The 8,408-nt window shown below is 42.9% G+C and overlaps 1 long non-coding RNA gene and 1 pseudogene across 1 annotated transcript; both read left to right on the top strand.

Moving 5' to 3' along the window:
* The first annotated feature begins 349 nt into the window (after positions 1-349).
* LOC123150410 (uncharacterized) lies at positions 350-3,236 on the top strand. The gene is made up of 4 exons (XR_006475090.1): positions 350-934; positions 1,028-1,082; positions 2,101-2,260; positions 2,944-3,236. It is a non-coding gene; the product is annotated as an uncharacterized lncRNA (long non-coding RNA).
* A 1,633-nt stretch (positions 3,237-4,869) lies between these two features.
* LOC123153067 (serine carboxypeptidase-like 19) lies at positions 4,870-8,010 on the top strand (annotated as a pseudogene).
* Positions 8,011-8,408: the final 398 nt, after the last annotated feature.

Genomic DNA, 8,408 nt, shown 5'->3' on the forward strand with positions numbered 1-8,408 from the left:
ACGTAATACTTCCTCTGTCTCATAATGTAACCGTCCCATAACGTAAGATGTTTTTGCCGTACATTATGAGACGGAGGAAGTAGCAAAATAGAATACTTTTTTTGCCAACAAGAACATAATACCTTTTTCTTATACACTACTGGCACTAGTAGTTTTTATGGAACTCACTAACTACTGCTAACCAGTTATATGCTCATGCCAACTTATTTCCTAATAAAGGCTCGCGCCATATGTCCACCAATTTTTCAGCTCGCTCCAAATTTCCCAGCCTATTTTTCTGCAAATCAATTACCCGCGCGCGTCTTCTCGGCCCAAACCAGAGCAGCCCATGTCATATAAAATGTATGAAACCCTAACTCCTCCCGAATCCCCTCCAGCGCCGCCACCCCCTCCCCTTGCCCCGGGTCTGGCACTCTTCCACGAGGCCACAACCCCCTCACCTCCTCCCCGTCGAGCCTCGATCTGGCCAGATCCATCAAATCCACACACGGATCTGGCCTAACCATCCCGCGGCTGCGGCGGCAGGTCACCAGGACGGCGGTGGGAATAGACCTTGACGGCGGCGGGTACCGAGAATCGCTGTTGCACCAACCGCGCGCATCACAACGGAGGGCGGGGCTTGACGGATCACCGCCTCGCCGATGTGGTCGCTGCCGCTTCTGCCGGAGCAGCGAACTTGTCGCTGGACTAGCGGGTGCTGGGTGAGCCGCGTCGCTTGACTGGGTCAACTCCAATGGCCCCGGCGTCGGCGGCGATGAGGATCCAGACGATCGGCCCGTGTGGCGGGCGGCGGTGCTCGCAATGGCAAAGGAGATGCGTGCGTTCGCGCGCAAGGCCCCCCAGGAATCATGTGTACGTGGCCAAGATGACCACGCGGCTCGCAGCCCCGTCTGGGCCATCCTCACTACCGTCCTCGCCTTAGAGTTCAGCATCGGTCAGTCTCTTTCTTTTCTTTCCGAGCACTATTGATCGATGACGGTGTTTGTGGCTGCTCAAATTAATGTTCCAAATCTGCTGCTATGTATAGGAACTAAAACCTGCTGCTCTGAAGGTGCCAGCGTCGGTGAGGGAATTTATCAATGGTGGGTTCAGTACAGTATCTGCTGCTATGTTATTTGCAGCCAGAGAAGATATATGTTCATGCCATTTTCTTAATTGTGTCACCCGTTTTCAGCTAGTGTACAAACAAACAAATTATAGGCATGCATGAGTAGTGCACGGACACATGTTAGTGTATCTTACCAGAGATGGACAGAGTCTTTTTGCGTAATTATGCCTGAACATGCATGGTAAGAACAAAATCCTGACTGATTATAGAGAGCAAGTAGATACTATCATCACTGAGAAAAAGCTTGTTTAGTTGAGAGTGTTCCATGGGAACCCTCTCTACACAGACATGTATAATCAACTTCTCTACACCAGCTGAGCTAGTGTCTTACTGACTTCCAAGTCATAAACAATGTCAATAATGTTGGTAAGTGCCTGCTGCAAATAATCTGCAAGCACCACAGCAGGCTTTGCCTTGTAGCAATGTCCTTTTATATTCATATAATCCTTACCTAATCAAATTGCCGTATCCCCGTATGCTAGAGGACGAGTTTAGTCAGGCCAGCAACAATGCGGAGCTACATAATTAAATAACATGTTCTGAACTGTGAGCACATGATGATTGTGTGGGTGCAAATAAATGGAAGTCGAAATGCTTTTGGCTGTGACTTACTATTTGTTAGCCTATATGCATGTCTTAGTTAAACTTGAAAATCATTGTTTTCTCCTATGATGTTATGTGATTCAGTAATAAATTAGTAGACTCGAATATTTCTTGTTTTGATCAGTCTTGTGGAAAATATGACCTTCATTGAATACTCTACTCTTTATATGTCGCACAAGGGTTCCTCGTCGTAGCTTTTGTTCTTGTTTTTGTTCAATCTGCATTTATATGTTAGTCTAGTTATTAGATTGATTTTAGAATGTTCATCCAACTTTTGTTGATCTAAGAAACATCTTGCATGCTATAGAAGTCATATTAGCTAAACTTGGCTTGTAGTTGTCTCTATGAAAGTGGTTGTATTTTGATTTTTATCTTTTGGTTTGCTGCAGTGGAATGCTCATCACCTCATAGGGAAGATCTGAACCAAGTGAATGCAAGGATTTTTTGGCAATGTCTAGCTCAATCTCACCTTCGAGAAAATGTAATATTTTTCCTCCGGAGTTAGTCTACACTATCCAGGTTGTATGCTACTACTGAGATCCCATCAAGGTAACACTCTTCCCCCACATCTTAATCTGCAAGAAAAGTATAAACAAGATTCAAGTGAGCGGTCTTCATGGGGTTGCTTGTACGTATGATTTGTTCATGTGCTTCATTTTGTAATTCTAGTCAAGTAAAGGCTAAAGAAACATGCTACCCTCAAACTGAAGTTTTGCAACCATGTTAATATTTAATGCAAATTGCCAAGACTCTTCTGGGAGGATTATGTTTATCTCTGTAACTAGCTGTTAGCATTTTCCTGTTCAACAATAAAGGTCGACATCACTACAGGAAATGGTTCTGATTGTTACTTCGATTCAAACTCATGAATTAAGTTAAAGTCTACATATGAGGTTGTGTTTCAGCCATGCATACTTTGTGTGCATGTGTTGTTTGTGTTGAGTTTGGTTTAGTGGTATATGAGCTGTGTTGTGTTGTGGTGCTCATGTCGGTGCTGTTTATTTTACTGTGTTAAAGATATATGATTGACATCTCTTCATGTTGGAAGTTATTAATGTGAGTTTTTTTTTGCACAAAGTGTTGAGCTAACACAAGAATAATCCTGCAATTCCTGAAATTTATATGGGAGCATGTCTTAGTCTTGTGTTAATTGCTGGATGTAAAACCTCCAGTTATCTTTTGTTTGCTCATATTTTGTGTGCTTTCTTATGTTTGATTGTTCCAATTACCAGGATGATCTGAAGCACTCAAAAGAAGCGAAGGGCAGAAGGAGCTTCGTTTCTCATTGATGTTATGTGTGATCAACTAAAATTTGCCCATCTCGTCCAATCTTTGTAGAAATATGTTGTTGTGCGCCTGTGCACTTGTTGGGTCTTTTTGCTGTGCACTTGCACTTGAAGCATTATTTTGATGTGCACTTGTGCACTTGTTGGACCTTGGACCTTTCTGTGTAGAGGAGTTAATGGATGATGTATTGTATTTCATGTGATGTGTTACTAAAATGAAATATACAATTTATCTGCAATATTGTATTCTGTTGTACTTGTTTTCATACATGAGATATGCATGCTTCTGAAAATAATGCATCAGCCCAAATAAATCAGACCATTTCAATAAAAAAGATAGGTATTGGGCCAGGCCCATGTAGGCTAGATTGATGGACTGGGCTATGAAATTTATGATGATTCCATTTGGTCACTAACAATGCCACGTTAGCTCAGCCATGTCAGATCCTACGTGGCTCAGGCAAGTGGGTAGTGACCTTTCTGAAATTTTGGTCATCAGTCTAGCTATGACCAAAATTCTAAAAGGTCAAGTTTGTTCGTTCTTGACGGCCAACTGTTGACCTTCTGAATTTGGTCAAAAAAGGTCAATAAACGATAAATATGACGAATCAACGACCAAAATGGGGAGTCATAATTGAGTGTATTTCTTGTAGTGGCGGCGGCTGCGAGGGGAAGGGGCGCGGCGGCGGCGACGCAAAGGAGGCGGCGGTGGCGGATGGTGCGGAAGGTGGGAATAGAATCGGCGTGCTAAACTGATACCATGTTAGTTAGGAAGAATGGGATTGCAAGAATCGATAATCATTAATTGTGTGCATGGTGCACATATATAGGTATATGGTGGACCGGCCTCTACTTGTCTTTTAAGATGTACAAATATAAGAGGAGAGAGAGAGATACACTGGTATAAATACAGACCCAAGTCCTATACATATGCAGTGTACAACGTACGCTCAACAACTTGTACTAGTGCTTATAGTCGTTGCTAAGTGGTTCATGGACCTGCTTGTAATTTTTGTTACTTATGAATTTATTTTTTTGCAATTTGCTCATAGGGATCTTTGTACTATTGTTACATACTATTAAAAATCAAAAGAATTTTTGCAAAAAAATGATGTTGAAGCCAAAACGACATGAAGTGTCTGAAGGTAATAGATGATGATTCTTTTCTATAGAAACTTCCTCTGGTTGATCATTCATGTATAAAATGGTCAAGTAGTTGTGTGAAGGCTACTTTATACTGTTGTGGTTGAAGTATCTATATAAAAAACGTACTTCCTCTATTCCAAAATGTAGTGCATATTTTGTTTTTTGAGAGTTAAACATGTCTACGTCTGACCAAGTTTAAAGAAAAATGTATTAACATCCATAATATTCCCTTTGTAAACTAATATATGATTTTTAGATCACTTAAGTAGTGATGATTTAAAAGATCTTATATTTAGTGATCTAAAAGATCTTATATCAGTTTACAAAGGAAGTACTTCCTTCGTCCGAAAAAGCTTGTCCCTTAAATAGATGTATCCAACACTAGGATACATCCATTGGAGGGACAAGATTGAGACAAGTTTTTTCGGATGAAGGGAATACAATATAAAATCATGTATCTCTAGACTCGTTATGGAGGGTATTTCTATATTTTACTTATTTCGTATTTTAGCTATTGACAGGTTTTTAGGACTATTGATAGTTTATTCTATAAACTTGTTCAAAGATAGACCTATTTGACTTTTGATGAAAAATCAAACACGTACTACGTTGTGAAACGGAGGAAGTATATGCCAAGAGGCGCGCCCTGCCTCTACGACTGATTACAGTTCAGACGTCGTAGCGGATTTCACCACGTTGGCGTGGACACGCAACTTCAGTTTGGCCATGGAGTTAGAGCACCGGATCACCGTCAGCAGCAGTAGCAGCACCCTTGCGCACGCATCGACGACGGCGACTCAGCTAAAGCTGGTGGACTTCAAGGCAGAAAAGTGCCCAAACCTATCTGTATGTACGAACATCAATTTGCAAGATAATTATATAATAGCTTGTTGATTGATGATATGAATATTTTACCAACAACAACAAGACTTTGGTTGAAGATGATCTGATGATGCATGCCTTTCTCCTTGCAACATGGTCCTCTGTGAGTTCTTCACGTACGTGGCAGTGATCGGTGACCCATCTGGACAAGGTTTTTTTTTTCTGGCAAAGCCAACAGGTCGAATCACCGTAACTGTCAGTACTTTTTCCTTTTTTAATTAAGGAAAACAATCTGTTTGTTTATCATGGGTTGCTTACCACGTGTACCACGTGGTCAACTTGTGGTACTAGAGTTTCAGATGTGGATCCAAATCGGCGCGAGCAGCACTGATCACCACAAAGCAAGCAACAGAGATAAACACAGGATGTCCTTGAGGCTGCTGCGTCTCGCTCCCCGCCTCCCGCTTCTGCTGCTCTCGCGCCGGCGTCGGCGTCGACGGTGGTCACCCACCTGCCGGGACTCGACGGCCCACTCCCCTTCTACCTGGAGACCGGGTAACTGTCTGCTCTCTGCACACGCACCCAGCCAACAGCGCTGGCTCTGATTAATGCGTCGTCTTTGCCGGTTCGATCTTGGAAACGAAATCCTCGTCACGGCCGCGAGGTTCTCATGGCCGGAGCGCTCGCAGGTACGTGGGCGTGGAGGCGGAGACCGGGGCAGAGCTCTTCTACTACTTCGTGGAGTCGGAGCGGAGTTACTGACGACGACGATCATCAGACGGCAAGCATCGTCTTCTTGGACTCGCCCGTCTGCTCGGGCTTCTCGTACGCGCGCGACCCCGAAGGCTGCGACGTCGGAGACTACTCCTCCTCTCTGCAAGTCCAGAGGTTTCTGATTAAGGTGGCCAGAGGCGTTAATCGATTTTCCACTGTCATGGCAATAATTCAGTAGTACATCGACCTCTCACTGCCTGGTTAATTATGCAGTGGTTCACTGATCACCCGCGGTACCTGTCGAACCCTTTTTACATCCGCGCTATACATGAAGTAAAGTTTTAAATAGCGTGCTATATATAGTGGCGCTGTATACCCTAGAACAATTGTTCTACGGTTTCGGCTTCCAAAAAATAGCGGCGATGTATCTTCCACCGCTAAGAGGCATAGTCCGCTATTTAAAACTATGCTTCTACTATATGCTCCAGGAATTGAGAGAAGGCGGCAGCCTGTCATCAATCTCAAGGCAAACTATTCTCTAGCCTTCAAACTCTTGTTATTTTGCAATGGCAAAATGAGTGCAAAGAATGTGTGCTACCATGATAATGTGGCTCGCTCTTTTCTTGTGTTAATGGACATATTTCCAGGGCTATCTGGTTGGCAACCTATAATGGACCCAAAGTTTGACAAAAAATTCTAGGTTCCAGCTGCTCATGGCTTTGGGATAATATCTAATCAAATATACGAGGTAACAACAAATCCATGCACTTTGACAAAAGCGTGGTGGCAAATTTTGTACTGTGCGTCGGTCTAAAGAATTTATAGCTTATTTTGCTTTTCTTTCCCCAAGGCTGCAATGTAGAACCGCAAAGGAGATTATGTAAACCCCACGAGTCGAATATGTGTTGAGGTGCTACAAACTGTAAAGAGTGTAAGATTCATGTGCCGACTTTTTGTTATGAACTTAAGGTATTGCCAACATCAGCTAAAGCACATCCATGCTGCAGCTCATTTCTGGAATCCTAGATGTGCACATCTTGTACCAAAAATGTGTCTTCTCGGTGCCAAAGCCCATACATGATGTGATGGGCTAGGAAAAACTTGTTGGAAGAATCAATCGAGCTAAATAAGGCTCCTGCTCGACCTGCCATCAATTGTCTTGTCAGTCTTCCATTATCCTTGAAGCGTCCACTTGATTAGAAGATGTGACAACATCATATGGTTGTGACACTACTCTCGTATCACAAACTTAGACGGATTTCCTTTCTAAACTGCAGACATACGGCTACTACCTGTCATACTTTTGGATGAACAACAAGATGACTAAATATGCTCTCGGGATCAAGCATGTAAAGCTACATCATTTTTTGTCAGGAATTATCTTCCACATATTCACATAGGGTTAAAACATTCCTAAATGTAGAAGCATTACCATCTAAATAACTTAGAACAACACTGACAAAAACAAATTTGGCGATAGGGGACGGTTGGTGAGTGGGAAAGATGCAAAAGCGAACTCCCCTACCCATATGACATGTCAAGCAGCGTACCATACCATGTCAACCTCACCATGAGAGGTTACTGTGCACTTGTGTACAGGGTGAGCGAGCACGAGCATCAAAATAAGTTTTCTTATCCATAGTGGTTGGTAATCTTCTTTGAGACCTTGTAAATAAAATATTTTGTCTGCGGGAGCATAGCGGAGACCATGATCTTCAGGTGCCTCAGTTGAGCACGCAAGCGTGGATAAGGTCTTTGAACTTCTCGATAGTCAGGCCGCAGGGCATGGCATCTCAATGGCCAGGCCGCAGGGTCAAGTCATGTGACTCCTTTTCTTTGCACCTCTTCACACAGAGAACAAAAACTTAATGATTAAGCATTGTGCATCATGTTCCTCTATCTTTTCTGATGAGCAATACCTTTTTTCATTTTGTAGATTTACCATTGCATATGCGAACAATTTGACATTTTGCAACAGTAAAGGTGATCTTGTTTTTCTCTTTAGATCATGGTTCTTGTCCATGGATTGGATAGAACCATTATGTGGAAGATATAATAGAGCCCTCCATCGCTTGTTTGTGTAGGGTGGTGGTCATATTGCTCAAGAGTACCAACCAGAAAAATGCTTTGCCATGGCCCAACGTTGGCTGGCAAATGAGTCACTTAGATGCTTTCACTATACATTTTTGTATCTCTTAGCACAAATTCTTTTTTTATTTTGCTTCTCTCCACATGTAAAGATGGACTAAATAGTTCCACACCGAAGAGTACTCGCCCTTCTAGCGTTATCTGCCTTCAAGGTATGATGCCCTCAGAATAGTTGGGATCTAGGAAAGGATGGTGACAACCTTTTACGGTACATCAAAATTATATGAGCCGTCCATTTCAAGTCATTCAATGGACTAGATCCACTAATACTATTAGGAAAAATCAGTAGTATATTTTGTTTGAGGGGTAAAATTGGAAGGCTTGCGAAGTAAATACCAAAACTCTACACCGTTGAGAAATCCGTGTGTTTTCTTGTGGGTTTATCCTGCTCCCACGGGACTGCAGGGACCGGTCCGTCCTAATACTTCCCGGCGGATCCTTGCCGGACGGTATTTTTGCCAAGGAAATCATCATGCACAAAAGTTGATTGATCAGTGTCCTGAGGCACTAGTACGTCGATGATTAGCTGATTGTTTTCCGGTGATCAAGCGGCGGCTGCGGCCGCTGCACGCAAGCGAAGC

This window comes from Triticum aestivum, chromosome 7A (genome assembly GCF_018294505.1).
Source record: "Triticum aestivum cultivar Chinese Spring chromosome 7A, IWGSC CS RefSeq v2.1, whole genome shotgun sequence".
NCBI classification, from domain to species: Eukaryota; Viridiplantae; Streptophyta; class Magnoliopsida; order Poales; family Poaceae; genus Triticum; species Triticum aestivum.